This window comes from Pelophylax lessonae (genome assembly GCF_965119305.1).
Source record: "Pelophylax lessonae genome assembly, chromosome: 1".
Classification (NCBI taxonomy): domain Eukaryota; kingdom Metazoa; phylum Chordata; class Amphibia; order Anura; family Ranidae; genus Pelophylax; species Pelophylax lessonae.
Window position 1 is genome coordinate 735,615,564 of NC_138768.1, and position 17,249 is coordinate 735,632,812.

Here is a 17,249-nt window from a genome sequence, read left to right on the forward strand (position 1 = left end):
TGGTTAAAACATTTTTTTCAAATAAGCTTATATTGGATTGTCAAAAATAACTATTGTTTGTATTGTTATTACAATGCAGTTGTTCTAAAATGAAAGTTCATGCTGTAACTCTAGATATCCTTAAGGCCCCTTTCACACATGCTGTCCGTTTTTCATCCATCCGTTGACGGATGAAAAACGTACATCAATGTATCTCTATGTAAAAACGGATGGCAACGGATGATCATCAGTTAACATCCGTTTTCATCCGCTTCCGTCAATGTCCGTTTTTTTGAACAGATGAATGCCCTATTTTTCATCCGTCAAAAAAACGGATCGGACGAAAAACGGATGACAATGGATGAAAAACGGATGACAACGGATGAAAAACGGATGGAAAATGGATGGAAAACTGATACATTTTGACATGACTGAACTGATGAACTGAACGGACCGTATGTGTGAAAGGGGCGTAAGAGTTTTACAAGCAGCACAAGCAGGTGCTGCTCCAATTAACCAATATTTTTTTATTCATTGAGTGAAGAGTTCTCTGCTCTGCTGTGTCTGTTACAGGCAGCACAGAGAACAGAGCGCTGGTGCTGCATGCCCCGATCTCTCTGCTGTTCCTGCCCCCTGTTGGGCTCAGAGCGGAAGGCAGGGGGAGAGTCGTTAACCCTGTAGGCTCTGCTCGTGTAATGTAATCACTGCTAGAGTCGAGGGGGGGGGGGGATCAAACCTGGCAGGGATCTGCAGCAATTTTCTATATGGGAAACTGCCATATTCCCTCTGTTAAAGTGTTGCAAATCCCACACCAATAAATCAGTCTGTATATGCAGCAAAGCATGCTTGTTATACTCACTGTGGAACCTAAGGGGTTAATCCTCTGCATTGTGTATGAAGGCTATTTATCCTGCCTCTCTGATCCTCCTCTTCTTTCACTGTCTCCAAAAAATAACCTGATATTTACAGAGCCAGGGAACGGGCTGCACAAGCTCAATTTGGTATGTATTGGTAGAGAGTTTTTTTTCTTGGGAGAGTGCATGTGATCAGCGCAGGGCCAATTAGCACTGTTCAGACATGTCCAGACAGAGGATCAGGGGAGAATGAAAACTCCTCCTACAAGCTTTACTAGGAACCAATACAAGTCACAAGGATGCTATATACTGCTGATGAGAAAAGGTATTCATCCATTTAGATGTACTAAAATAATTGCATTTCCATGTTCTGTGTACTGTGGGAGGTCAGATATAGTGAATGCAGGTTCTTGGTTAAGTAACAATTTAAAAAGTGGCACACCTGCGCTACTTTCTATTTTACTCTGGAATAAAAACTGGTGCAGGTGGCGCAGACAGACCTGAAACAGGTCTACCTGCTTAGTTCTCTGCTTAGTTAATGGCCTGTCTGCTTAGGTAATGTTAGAAGTGTGGGATTTTAAAAAAAGCAAACGAACATTCATGCCCACCTATGTGGCTGCAACATTGGTCTGATGCTGCAGATGTCTCCTGCTGGCTCTAACACTCAGAACTGAGCGATCACATGATCGCTGATTGCTAAGTTCTCGGTCTTTACTGAACAGAGTCACTGGCTCTCTGCTCCTCCAGGGCTCACTAGAGCACCAGGCAGGAGAGGGGGCAGGAACAGCTGGCTCAGCTTCTTAGTGACGCACTGTGAGGCTGAGCCAGTTGCCAGTCAGGCATCTAGATGGATCCTGACAGCAAAGTTGGGATCCTTGTAGAGCCTGGACCGGCTTTATGAATTCAGCCGACAGTGGGCCTAAGCCTGCTGCGCGCTAAATCTTGGTTACAGGAGGGTTGAAATAAGTGTACTCCTGTGACCCAGGAGAGAAATATGTAACAAACTTTGGCCATACTTCTCCTTTGGAGCAAAATAAATGATCTATTGTGGAAAAACAATGGGGGAAATGTACTAAAGCTGGTGCACACAAAATCTAGTGCAGCTGTACACTAGTAACCTGTATGTTTTATTGTCAAAGCTTATTTGAACAAGCTGAAGTTAGAAGCTGATTGTTACTATGTGGAGCTGCACCAAATTCCTTGTGCATCAGTTTTAGTAAACCCCCCCCCCCCCAATAACATTTTAAGCTAAACATTTTGTATGCATGCATACTGGCAGATTATGTAATCTTTTACATTATCCACATTTATTATTAATTGTATGTCTTCTTGCCTGGCCTGTTTATCAGCATAAGTGGGAAGCAGTGTTAATTTTGTCAACTAAAACATTTTTGTAAAAATTTGCATCAGCGGCCTTTTTACAGTGACAAAAACGAAACAAAAACTATGACAAAAATACATTCTGTTTTCGTTAACGAACGAAAATGAAACGAAAATGTGAGGGAGGGATATTTACCCTCTTGAACTTACGTTTTCCACCTGTGTAGAGCCTGTGAGTGCTTCCGCTCCCAGCAAGCAAGCGATTCTGTAGGGTGCTTAGCAGTTAGCACTGTGCAGTATTACAGCCTTCCTCAGACAGCTGTCCAGAGCACTGTATGCATAACAGGCCTTCTCAAACCACTGTTCAGAAAACTATGCAGCATTACACTTCTCCTCAGACCACTGTCCAGAACACTGTGCCGCATTACAAGCCTCCTCAGACCACTGTCCAGAGCACTGTGTAGCATTACAGGCCTCCTCAGACCACCGTCAAAATCACTGTGCAGCATTACAGGCCTCCTCAGACCACTGTCCAGAGCACTGTGCAGCATTACAGGCCTCCTCAGACCACTGTCCAGAGCACTGTGCAGCATTACAGGCCTCCTCAGACCGTCCAGAGAACTGTGCATTAAAGGCTTCCTCAGGCTATCCAGAGCGGCTAAATCTGTATCTGTAAGTTTGTTTAAACCTTTATACCATAAATAATAACATGATATTAGATTTTTTACTCCAGGATCATATGAGTTTGGAAATTCTAGAAAAACGCTTAAATGATGCATTACAATTTAACTAAACCCATTTGATTTAGTCGACTAAAATGATTTTGTACTGGAAATACTGGAGATAACTAAAAAGGGACTAAAACTAAAATGGTATTTTAGTCAAAAGACTATGACTAAAACGAAATCGAAATTTGATGCCAAAATTAACACTGGTTCTTTGTGGAAACTTATTTTTTTTTCCCAAGGAACAGGGCATGTATTAGGGTAGTTCTGTCTCTACCCTAATCCTCCCTCCAGACAGGGAGGCCCGGAGCAGGAGCGGAGAGATAGCATAGGGCCAGCATGACTAAGTGGACAGGGGAGTGTAGGGGTTAAGTCAGTAATAAAAGTTATCAGTGGTAATGGGGGGAGCCTAGGCTGTTTAGCTAGCTCAGGGGGAGGTGGGGCTGGCAGACAGGAAGAGGTGGGATCTGCTGGGGGGCGCCAAAAATCCCCTCACTCGGCAGCTGAAGCGTCCCTCCCTCCCGCCCTACTGTTTAACCTCTATTTGTTGGATCCTGGGTGTGGGGTTTTGTTATTTTATTGTTTTTTACAGGTTTGCCTGGGATGTCGTGGCAGCTGTGGCGTCTTTTTGTTGGTCTTTGCTGGCAGGTGCAAGAACCTTTAAGGCAAGATAATGGTTCGGGACCCACTGGTGGTAGGTTCCCTCTGGTGCGTTCCAGTTGAGGTCAGTTGACTGGAAGGAAACATGGGTACACTGCGGGTAGAGTGTTGTCTCAGAGCTGGAGTTTTGCGGCTGGAGGCCTATTATGTTTAAGTGGGCCCGCAGTGTAGTATTTTATCTGAACATTAAAATGGGGGGCCTCAAAGACCAACAAAAGCTTTAACTGTTTTTGACGTTTCTGTTTTAAGGAATGGTTTTTTCCTTTATGTTAATTTATGTTAATTTAATTTGAAATTGGTTAATAAAAGGGCTGCTATGGCCAATTTTATTCCACTTACGGTGTCGTCTCGATTATTGGGATAAGGTAAAGGGAAAAGGGTGCAAGCGGGTGGTGGGTTGGCCGTTTCAGCCAGGTTTTATAAGGACATCTGTTCTACGCTAGTCATGCTCTTTTACAGCCAAAGTCACATAGGGGTCTATTTCCAAAAATATAAACAATCTGCTGTGCAAATGCCTCACTATTCACACAGTCATCGTATATAATCCTCATTTGTCTAATATGTGTATTTCCTATGATCATCAGCTCCATGATATGGTATTTTCCTGTGTAGCAGAATTTCCAGGCATTGTGCCAGATGTGGGTCTGCCAGGGTTACCGCTAGTAACAACAGCACATTTAAGTATGTTCTCCAAGTGTGAGCACTGAGACAAGAAACAGTCCAGTCTTTTGGTTTTGTATTTATTTTAGGAACTTGGATGGGAGAAGGGAATGAGTGGGATACTCCTCTGGCTTGACTATACACTGTAATGAGACAACTGAGAAAAATCCCTCTTGATGCTGACTTGACGCTGGCTGAATGCCGGTCAACGCCGGTTGGCGCTTGTTAACGCTGACTTGTTGTCCTGTTAACTCTGTACTGACTTGGACACTTCCGCGGTGACACAAAGTCCTTTACACTGCTCCCTTTAGCCCTCCTGGCTAACGGAGCTACTTGAAATACTGCTGCAGCTTTTAACACTTCAGGGCCGGCACCCTCTTTACTCTTTTACTTCTCTTCAGGGCTTAGACTCAGGCACCCCCTTTTCTAAGCTTCCTCCTGGTAAGCTGGCTCCTGGATCCCTCTGACCTTCCTGGAGTGGTCCCCTATCCTAGGAAGACCCCGGGGCAGTTTACAGTACTCACGACTCTGCTTTCCTGGAAACTCCGGCCCCCAACAGCTCCGCATAGTCCTCAGCACACTGGATCCCTCTCTGAAGCTCAGCACAACCTTTTGTCCTCTAGGCCAACCATCCAGGACACCTTCCCTCACACTGACAGGAGGAGAGACAGCCATCACCCCCCCCCCTCCTGGGACTCTGCTTCCCGCCAAAGACCCTCTGTCATGTGCTCCCTTCAGACTTATATCCCCCTCCCAGGATGCACTGTGGCAAAATCTGCCCTTTTGGATAGATACAAGCCCTGGTGTGCTATTGGTCAGGTTTCCTCCACTGTCCAATGAGAGCCCTCATTGGATATAGTAGGGAGACTCCCCAACTCAACAGTCACACTTGGGAACATATGACAGCCTGACTGAATAATTGGACCATGCTGATAAGCAGACAAGGTCACCCCTATAGGTTACCTAGCACCTACCTAGGAGGGTGCTACACCTGATTACAGTTTTTCAGGAAAATACTGTATTAAGGCCACTAAATGGAGCGAACAGTGATAGGAAATGCACATATTAGACACATAGTAGGGATTATTCACAATGGCTGTGAGACATTTGCACAGCAAATTCTTTGTAAATAGACCCCATGGTATATAGCAAATGTGCATACATGTACGATTTCCAACTTGTAATTTAAAAGTGTTTAAAACCCTTTATTGATATTATTTTTTTTATTTTTACTCTGTGCCCCAAAAGCAGTTTTTTTTGTTTGGAACATATGACCAGCAGCAAAGGACTAGAAGCTCCTCCTGCTTATGTTTCCGTGCGGACAGGCTGGGAATGATCTGGGTCATGTGACAGCTGTATATCGATTAGGAAAAAGGAACATCAATTTTTTTTTAATAAAATAATTGCAGAATCACCATCCACATACAGAAATAGAAGAGACAATGTAAACTGAACAGTATGTGTTTAGTATCACTTTAAGCAAACTGCTAGCTAATGGTTGACTTTGCACAGGGAAGGGAAGCCAACAGCTTTACTCAGATTACCCACATTCAGCTCTGCCTTTTAAGACATCTTACTGAAGCAGCAAATGGAAAGTGAACAACAAAAGTTTCCTAAGGAGACACGTCTCCAGTTATACAGACAATTTATTATAATCAGAAGCATGTCTTCTCAGGTTACTGGAGTGGTTTACCAATTTATCTGATAACAGTGACACTCCATCTTACATTCCATCATTGCTTATAGAGTATTTTCCTAAAGTTAGATTTACTTTGTTATCAATCTCTATGGAATAGCATACCCCATTCCATCACTAGCCTGTCCTGTAGCATCTTTACATTAAAGTTATTGTAAACCTTCACCTTGTAAAACAACCAATTCAGATTAAAATAGAAATGAAAGGCAAAACATTTGTGTATAGATATAAAAAAACACATTAAAAAACACTTTTTTCCCCTTTCTATAAGTGATCACATTGCCTATTTTCATAGTAGCATGAGAGCTGGGGGAGGAGAAACAGCAGTACACTGAAATCCCCAGTGAATGGCTGTGCAGGGGGGGGGGGGGAGTACAGGAGCTACAGCATAGCTAGAGAACTAACCACACCTTGCGCTCATGAATAGTGTTGTCAGTTTTTAACAGGACAGTAGAGGAACTGGCAGGAACACCAGGGATTTCACACAAAGGAAGCAATATAAGAGAATTGTATTGACCCCCACAGCAGATCATAAGGCCAGTGTGATTGCAATACGGTTCCAGAAATGTGTACAGAACAGATTGCAAAATTTCCCACAACCACCTAAGTATGAACCCAACCTAAAGGCTAATTCACCCTTTGAAACATGTTACACATGTTTTTTGGGGAATAACATGTAACATGTTGCTGCACAGCACATCCCCTGAACCCCCCACCACAGGAATGGGGTTCCTTTCGAGCCGCTGTCACATTTAAAAATGGCGGAGCAGTGGGGTGGTTTGGTTCTAGTCGCACATCCGCGTCAATCATTCACAGAGACCTGTGACTGAATAAACTACAAATCCTGTCTGCCACCAATGGACTTGTAGTTTCAATGGACTGTGAGGAAAGAAAGATAATTACTGTACTGCCAATAATCTGTTTGACAAAAGGCCCTGTTAACATACAGTATCTCACAAAAGTAAGTACACCCCTCACATTTTTGTAAATATTTTATTATATCTTTTCCTGTGACAACACTGAAGAAATTACACTTTGCTACAATGTAAAGTAGTGAGTGTACAGCTTGTATAACAGTGTAAATTTGCTGTCCCCTCAAAATAACTCAACACACAGCCATTAATGTCTAAACCACTGGCAACAAAATTGAGTACACCCCTAAGGTAAAATGTCCAACTTGGGCCCAAAGTGTCAATGTTTTGTGTGGCCACCATTATTTTCCAGCACTGCCTTAATCCTCTTGGGCATGGAGTTCACCAGAGCTTCACAGGTTGCCATTGGTGCCCTCTTCCATTCCTGCATGAGGACATCACAGAGCTGGTGGATGTTAGAGACCCTGAGCTCCTCCACCATCCGTTTGAGGATGCCCCACCCGAATAGGGTTTAGGTCTGGAGACATGCTTGGCCAGTCCATCAACTTTACCCTCAACCAATTTAGAAAGGCGGTGGTCGTCTTGGAGGTGTGTTTGGGGTCATTATCATATTGGAATACTGCCCTGCGGCCCAGTCTCCAAACGACTGGGATCATGCTCTGCTTCAGTATGTCACAGTACATGTTGGCATTCATTGTTCCCTCAATGAAATGTAGCACCCCAGTGCCAGAAGCACTTATGCAGCCGCAGACCATGATACTCCCACCAACATGCTTGACTGTCGGCAAGACACACTTGTCTTTGTATTCCTTACCTGGTTGCTGCCACACACGTTTGACACCATCTGAACCAAATAAGTTTATCTTGGTCTCATCAGACCACAGGACATGGTTCCAGTAATCCATGTCCTTAGTCTGCTTGTCTTCAGCAAACTGTTTGCAGGCTTTCTTGTGCATCATCTTTAGAAGAGGCTTCCTCCTGGGACGACAGCCATGCAGACCAATTAGAAACAGTGTGCGGCGTATGGTCTGAGCACTGACAGGCTGACCCCCCCCATCCCTTCAACCTCTGCAGCAATGTCCTGTTATAACGCTGTATTGTGTTGGCCACCTTGCTGCAGCTCAGTTTCAGTGTCTTGTCAATCTTTTCTTAGCCTAGGCCATCTTTATGTAGAACAATAATTCTTTTTTCAGATCCTCAGAGAGTTCTTTGCCATTAATAGAAGAAGAAAATGGCTAATTGGGCCCAATTTGGATATTTTAACGTAGGGGTGTACTCACTTTTGTTGCCAGCAGTTTAGACAATAATGGCTGTGTGTTGAGTTATTTTGAGGAGACAGCTAATTTACACTGTTATACCAGCTGTACACTCACTACTTTACATTGTAACAAAGTGTCATTTCTTCAGTGTTGTCACATGAAAAAATATAATGAAATATTTACAAAAATGTGAGGGTGTACTCACTTTTGTGAGATAGTGTAGCCTCAGAGAGTGTATATTTCTGTGCCCTGGAATACAGGTGTTTTGTGTACAGTCACCTGTACAAATCAATGACAGGCTGTGGCTCAAGAGCTTGGAGGAAATTCCTGGAGAAAGGCAGGTACTCCAGGAGAGCTGGACAGGGCCATAGAAGGTCTTTAACGCATCAGCAGGACCAGTATCTGCTCCTTTGTGCAAGGAGGAACAGAATGAGCACTGCCAGAGCCCTACAAAATGACCTCCAACAGGCCACTGATGTGAATGTCTCTGACCAAAAAATCAGAAACAGACTTCATGAGGATGGCCTGAGGACACAACATCCTCTAGTGGGCCCTGTGCTCACTGTCCCACACCACAGAGCTCAACTCGACTTTGCCATTAAACACCAAGAAATGGCAGGTCTGCCACTGGCACCCTGTGCTTTTCACAGATGAAAGCAGGTTCACCCTGAGCACATGACAAACGTGAAAGGGTCTGGAGAAATTGTGGAGAATGTTATGTTGCCTATAACATTGTTCAACATAACAGGTTTGGTGGTGGGTCAGACGGTCTGGGGAGGCATATCCATGGAGGGACGCACAGATCTCTACAGGCTAGAAAACGGCACCCTGACTGGCATTAGGTATCGGGATGAAATCCTTGGACCCGCTGTCAGACCCTACACTGGTGCAGTGGGTTCTGGGCTCTTCCTGTTGCACAAAAATGCCCAGCCTCATGTGGTGAGAGTATGCAGCCAGTTCCTGGAGGATGAAGGAATTGATACCATTGAATGACCCCCACACTCGCCTGACCTAAATCCAAAAGAACACCTCTGGGACATTATGTTTCGGTCAATCTGATGCTACCAGGTTGCACCTCAGTCTGTTCAGGAGCTCAGTGATGCCCTGGTCCAGATCTGGAAGGAAATACATCAGGACACCATCTGTCGTCTCATTAGGAGAAGGCTCTGACGCTGTCAGGTATGCATACAAGCACATGGGGGCAATACAAACTACAGATTACCATTTTGAGTTGCTGCAATTAAATTTCAGCAAAATGGACTAGCCTGCTCCATCATTTTTTCACTTTTATTTTCGGGGTGTCTTTGAATTCAGCTCGCTGTAGGTTTATAATTTTAATTTCCATCAAACGATGTGGCATCCTTTCATTCCTAACATGTTACCCATTCCATATCAGTATAGATATCCAGCATTATATTTTTCTATATTGAGATCTGATGTGTCTTCAAAGTGTTTCTTTAATTTTTTTCCAGCAGTGTATTTTGAATGACTTGCTCATATAATGGAAGGCTCAAATGCCCATAAAAATATACAATCAGTAGTATTGGTAAACCTATAATGTCATCATGTCTCTAAAGATGAGCTTCAAGTTTGACCCAAATCCAGTCTGTTCACAGTTCAGTTTGATTCTGAAAAACTGACCATTTTTGATCAGTGATATCATCCAGCATCCGGGGTACCCAGCATCCCTGACAAATATGGTAAAAACAAAATATGTGGCGCTGCCACAAGTTAAATAAAGAAAAATGGGTAAGGGATACACATATGTTTGAATTCAGGGGCCAATGAATAAGTTAAGTGCAAACAATGCAAAATAAAGTGCTCTTAGTGGTCTAAAACCAATATTAATGTGCATACGATAAAAGCAATAATTTAGTGATCATTAAAATGATAAATATGTGGGTGTAATCAATATAATATTGATAAATATATGTGGATATTTGTATCAAATACATAAAAATACACATATATAAAAAATCAATGACGTCATTGATGACGAAACGCGTAGAGCGTGGTCACGTTAGTTCACTTTTAATGATCACTAAATTATTGCTTTTATCGTATGCACATTAATATTGGTTTTAGACCACTAAGAGCATTTTATTTTGCATTGTTTGCACTTAACTTATTCATTGGCCCCTGAATTCAAACATATGTGTATCCCTTACCCATTTTTCTTTATTTAACTTGTGGCTGCGCCACTTACCTCCATACTCATTTTTATACACCTGATATAGCTTTGCTATATTCTGAGGTAGGCTGCACCCAGCTTCATTAACCATAAGCGCGGAAATTTTTCACTCCTTTAAAAAACAAAATATGGTCAATGACATCACACAGGAATCTCAGATACTTTGTTTACAAATAGCAGCTAGAATTTGTCGATTTGTGGCATTAGTGCAATGGGGCAAAAACTTCGGGTGGTAGGTCATTGTGGTGGGATAAAATCATCAAGCGGCGGGTCACTATGCCTGGCAATGGATCTGCATGGCTGTACAAACTGTAAATTGAGCTGGATTTCACACAGGTCAAACTGCACGCAGCAAATTTGATTCCTCCTGGCCCTAATTTGCCAGGGACAGGCTTGTCCTGGGATGCAATGGAAGCCAATAAAATGTTCCTCACTTTCTTCTCGATCTGCTTTCCATCTCAGGACAGGAGCAATAAGCTGCAAAAAGGGCCGCTGGCAAGTGCTACAACTGCATACAAAGATTGATGAAGATATCAAAGACATAATGAAAATGACATTTCCAGCAGAGTCTAAGAGTATGCAAAAAATGTTATATGATTTATAATAATTTTTATTATTCTAATATTTTTGAATCGTATGGTCAGGGTGTGTTACAATATAGATTCATACTACAGTATGAGTAGGTTCGGCCTTTTGTTAAACAAAACCATAAATAACAGAAAAACATAAAACAGTCAAACCAATCCAGATGGAAGAATGGTTGCAGATCCTTGACAATACCATCTCCCACAACTTTGGAGTCTGTGGTACCATTAACTTAAGTTCTGTCCCCAGCCGCCAAAACACCGCCTCAAGGACTATCCTAACTGACCATAGACCCCTACCACCTTACACTACCCAGTTGGTCTAGACTGAACCAGTCCAACCATAGGACTCCATACCTGAGATGGGTCCCACAATTTTATTGTTCAACACCATGTTTTGGACCCTCATCAAGGACCCCAACTGCCAACGTCCAACCTCCATAGCAGACCGACAGAAAACGGTATCACCAGGGGGCAACCAAGGTGGGCTGGAGGGACGTTTCTCCTACGATCTCCAGTCTGCAAGTGAAGCCCCTTAACTCATCCCCTCCAACTACTCTCTCTCTCCTGCTCCTCCCCATCACCTTGTCTGCTCTGCCAATAGGGTAAAAGGCCTGACTTCTCATATCCTAACAACTAATTTAACCCCTACTGCCTGGTTTTCTTTCCACCCTGTCATGTATGCCCTATGCTTATCATTTTATCCAAGTTCCGGGCATGTCTCTCCCTAAATGTATCACCCTGATTATCACTGCTTTACATAATGATAAGATAATAGCTTGGAAATAATATAACTACATACATGACAAAGACAAAGCAATATTGTTCAGCCACCAACACAGGCATGTGACAAGAGAATACTTCTTTTATGCTGAATAAGAGCATTTTGCCTGCTAATAATACTAGTCTGTCTTCCACTGAAATGTTTAATGCATGTGTACAGCATTAGCATTGAATTGCTGCCATTTTTCTCATCGCCAACATTGTATAAAAAGATGTTTTAATACAGAACTAAAATTTACACGCAAAAATAAGAATTTAGGTGGAGTCAGATGGGCTGATTTACCTGCAGACTGTATCTTTTAGGATCTCCTTTACTTCGCAATATCATTCTTTTCACAATCCAATAAGGAGAGTGGCATCCTTTACAATGTCTGTATAGATGCTATATTATATTGCTGGTTAACAACCATTAGATGTGGTCCCTGCATCAGTTTTATTTTCTTTGGCTTTTTTCCCTCAGTTTTCATCTGGTGATCTGACCAGTGACACCTGCTGTATTAGTGAGACAACTCTAGAGGAATGAGCACAGGAGGCACAGCAGACAGCCGCATTGTCAGTCTAGGCAGGGAAGGGTAGTGTTAAATGTATTTGCATATTTAGATACAATAACAAATTGAAGCCAAACTCCAGCTCACACTTTATAAGAAGTTACAGCAAACAATTTTTCTTATATTTTTGGGATAAAGGTTTTGTATGAATCAATAAAAGCTGATCATTTTAATCACCCCTGCCAGTGTTAAGTGGTTTGCCTCATCCATGTAAACTGATACATTCTGCTGGAGAGATTGAGTCTGTGAAAAACAACAGACTTGCTGGCTCGATTACCTGATAAAAATATAAGAAAGAAAGCTTAAAAAAGAAAACTAATACAGCCATCACATCTAAGAATTGGTAAGGTGTAATATAATACATTTTTGCTTTTGGGTTTAATACTGCTTTAAGGAGCATTCCACATTTTGCAAACATTTAATAATGCACCCTCAATAATAATAATAATAAAAAAAAGTGCATTTATTAAATGTTCACAATTAAGCACATAGAACATTGCAGCCACAATCAGTGCATCACTAGTATAATGCAGAGATTCCTACATTGTTAACCCCTAGCCCCAGATCCATACAGAGATAGGACCTTCAGTTAGAGGGCTGAAGGAATTAAACAATAGATTACAAGTGCAATGATGTCACCATGTTTTATTGAGATCTGTGAGTCCCTCTGCCATGGTGGAAAATGGGACTTGTAGTCATCCCATTGTCGGCCAATTCACAGATGTCACAGATTAATGGGTGATAGGGCTGTGCGGACAGAACAGGATGCTGCAGGGAGATGAACACAATGATTCAAGTAGGTGGGGTGGTGGTTGGAGGGTAAGGGTTGGGGAATGTAACCATTTTCATGTTATACCCTAAAAATGGGTGTAACATAAAATATGGTCAGAAAGACACATATGGGCTCGTTCTGATATGTTGCAGGCCTTGCCGCTACTCTGAAAAGTGATCTTTACATGTCGTCTCCTCCACCTTGTTTTAAGTATATAAATAGTAAGAAAGCGAGACCAGAACACATTGGCCCCATAAAAGATGATGAAGGGAATCTGGCCACAGAGGACAGTGAGAAGGCGAAATAAATTCTTCTCTTCAGTCTTCACAAAAGAATTGGGGGGCTACACAATTCTAGCTTTCAATGTTAAATTTAATAATACACCTCAGGAAGCACCCTCATGGTTAACAGAAGATAGACTTAGAACTAAACTTAAAAAAATTAACATACATAAATCGGATGGCTTGCACCCGAGGGTTCTTAAGGAACTCAGCCAGGTGATAGCCAGACCATTATTCTTGATCCTTATGGATAGTATACAGACGGGTATGGTGCCAGCTGATTGTAAAAAAGCCAATGTGGTACCAATATTTAAAAAGGGCCGAGATATATCCCGGGGAACTATAGGCCGGTCAGCCTAACATCAGTAGTCTGCAAAATTTTGGAGGGAATGCTAAGGGACCATATATAAGACTTTAGTCATGAAAACGGCATGATTAGTAGTATCAGCATGGATTTATGAAAAATCATTCTTGCCAGACCAATCTATTAGCCTTCTTTGAAGAAGTAAGCTGCCATCTAGATAAAGGATGGCCTGTGGATGTGGTGTATCTGGACTTTGCAAAGGCATTTGACACAGTTCCACACAAATGCTTACTGTACAAACTAAGGTACGTGGGTATGGACCATAAGGTGAGTACCTGGATTGAGAACTGACTCCAGGGGCGGGTGCAGAGGGTGGTGATACATGGGGAGTACTCGGATTGGATGGGTGTAGAAAGTGAGGTCCCCTAAGGATCTGTCCTGGGACCAATCCTATTTAATTTTTTAATAAACGACCGAGATATCCAGTACAATCTCGGTATTTGCGGATGATACAAAGCTAAGCATGCCAATTACATCTATACAGGATGTTCTAACCTTACAAGCAGACCTGAACAAAATAATGGGGTGGGCAACTACATGGCAGATGAGGTTTAATGTTGAAAAATGTAAGGTAATGCTCTTGGGTGTCAGAAACACGAGAGCAAGTTACTGGCTAGGAGGGGAACCTCTGGGTGAATCTAAGATGGAAAAGGACCTGGGGGTCCTAGTGGACAACAGGCTTGGCAGTGGAATGCAATGCCAAGCCGCTGTAAGCAAAGCCAACAGAATACTGGCATGTATAAAAAAGGGGATTTACTCCAGAAATAGAGATTATTCTCTCACTCTACAAGACTCTGGTCCGGCCACATCTTGAATATGTCGTCCAGTTCTTGGCACCGGTCCTCTGAAAGGATGTGCTGGAACTGGAGAGAGTCCAGAGAAGGGCAACAAAGATAATTAGGGGAATGGAGCACATCAGCTATGAGGAATGAAAGCAAGCATTGAACTTATTCTCCCTGGAGAAGAGATGCTTGAGAGGGGATATGATATCAATGTACAAATACTGTACAGGTGACCATAGCATAAGGAACAAACTTTTCAGAGAAAGGGAATATAATAAGACACGGGGCCAGTCACTAAAACTGGAAGAAAAGCGGTTTAACCTTAAACTAAGTAAGGGGTTCTTTACTGTCAGAGCAGTAAGGATGTGGAATTCTCTTCCACAAGCAGTGGTATCAGCAGGGAGCATCACCAGTTTCAAAAAACTATTAGATGGACACCTTAAAGACCACAACATACAGGGGTCTACAATGTACAGTTAACAGTAAACGCACACACACATCATAGGTTGAACTGGATGGACTGAAGTCTTTTTCAACCTCACCAACTATGTAACTATGTAAAAAAAGGCAACGCGTATAAAAAAAAAAAAAAACACACATATAAAAAAAAAAAAAAAAACAATTATCAACCAAATTGAATTACATCTGCCCTACACCTGTCCATTTAATGCGTGTGCTTCCATTGGTAGAGACTCACAGATATTAGAGTTAGGTCCACAGAAAATGGGATGCTTTGCCGGGGCTCTGTGGCTTACGCATGTATTTGCAAATGTGTGCAACTAAACCCCTGTTTTTAATGCCTACTTGGGACGGGTTGGTTGCAGGCTGGTAGGTAAGTGGAGCTTGGAAATTTCTTTGGTTTTTTTTCACTGTTCAGAGATTGCTTTGCATTTTCTCAATAAATGCAAAGTGTTTTGCGATTGGACAAGGTGGAGAGTTTGACATCACTGCCCCACCCCCTCCACCTCCTCCAGTCAGTGAATGCTTTGCATTCATTAAGAAAACGCAAAGCGATCTCTGAACAGTGCTTGTGCTAAGCAGCCGATCTCCTGGAGTAGCAGTGCCTACTACAGTGATTTCCAGCTTCTAGAGGGATCCTACAGGTATGATATATTCATAGATAAATTGGTCCAAGCTGGACTATTGTAACTATGTAAAAATACCGATACTTGGAATTCATCTTTAAAACCTCTGTCAGGTGTTTTTTTTTTTTGCTCTCTGCATCTCCTTTGTGGAGATTCACCCAAACAAATGGTCCAGTTGCTTAACTCTTCCCTACTTCATCCAAAACTCAAAGAAGCAAATACAAAATATATATCTATATATATATAGATATATATATATTTTAGGTGCAACCAATGCAAGTACCTTAAAGCCTAGTAGAATAATCAGTTAAACATATTCCAGGTTCATTAAAACTAAAGGTGTACAACGTTTTTTAAGAAAGGAGCCACAGTCTGAAAAGAAAGGCCTGCCCTTGCCACCATAAAAAATCACCCCTGCTCTCTGGGTGGAAGTAGTGGCCTCTATGCAGAGGTATAACGGCATCGGAGCTAGAGCTCTATGAGCAGCAATGCTCATACTCCATTATGATTGAAGAGCTCTAGCTATGACTCAACGAGTGGGTGTTAGATCCTTACAGAGGGCCTATTATTTCCAAACAGAGAGCAAGTTTCCCTCATTGCAATGGGCTTGCAGGAGAGAGGCTTTTCTACTGTTGTGGCTGATGAATAGAACATACTGTAAGCATAGGTGTGCGCAGCCCATTGCATTACGATTTGCACTCCAAAGCTGCGCCTCACTTACAACTGACCCCTAAACTCTTGTGCACTTATTACTGATCCCTGAACTTTGGTTTAATTTCTACTGATCCCTAAACTCTGCCTCAATTACTACTGACCCCTGCACTCTGGTTCATTTACTTCTAATCCCTAAACTCTGCCTCAATTACTACTGACCCCTGAACTTTGCCTCATTTACCACTGACCTCTGAGCTCCGCCTTACCTACTACTGACCCTTGAACTCCGCCTCACTTACTACTGACCTCTGAGCTCCACCTCATTTACTACTGACCTCTGAGCTCCGCCTCACTTACTACTGACCCTTGAACTCCGACTCGCTTACTACTGAGCTCTGCCTTACTTACTACTGACCTCTGAGCTCCGCCTCACCTACTACTGACCCTTTAATTCCACCTCACTACTGACCTCTGAACTCCGCCCCACCTACTACTGACCTCTGAGTCATTTCTGAGCTCTGCGTCACTTACTACAGAGTACAGAGGTCAATAGAGACACAGAGTGCAGTAGTAAGTGACCCTCTCTCTCATTTCTGCACTGCTTACCTGTGTTCTCTTTCTCCCTGAACTGTTTATAGTACTCATGGTACTGCAGCTCTGGCTCTTCTCCCCCTTTTCCTATTCGCTGAGCCTGTAGGCAGAGCTAAATTACAGCTACTCATAGCCCAGCCTACTGTCTCTGGGAATAGGAGAAGAGGGGGGGGGGGGAGCTGGATTTGCAATATCCTGAGTGAGGTGAAAAGTCCAGGAGAAGAACAGACCTCATTCCTCTTTACATGTCTTACCTACAGCTGCGCTTTTCACAGGCAGCTATCAGGGAAATGCAATGCTGTTGGTTTATGTCGGGGAGGGGGCGGGTACTAAAGGATTTCATGGAGAGTAGGGGGCAGGGCTATGATTGACTGTGATTGACTTATAGACCCACTCCCACTGTTGTGCCGGCTTTAGCACCCACCCCTCCCTATATAAAGCCAATCATGATCAATCATAGCACTGTCTACTCCCTGTGATGCCCTTAAGAATCCACCCCCTCCCCGTCATAAGCAAACAATGTTTCCTCTGTAGTTGCCTATCAGAAGCACAGCTGAGTGCTCCAACATGGTTCCACTACTTGGACGTG

The 17,249-nt window shown here is 42.8% G+C and overlaps 1 protein-coding gene across 1 annotated transcript in view; it reads right to left on the bottom strand.

Moving 5' to 3' along the window:
- CRACD (capping protein inhibiting regulator of actin dynamics) overlaps nt 1–17,249 on the bottom strand; it is a 273,094-nt gene that overhangs the window by 154,178 nt on the left and 101,667 nt on the right. The window lies entirely within an intron of this gene.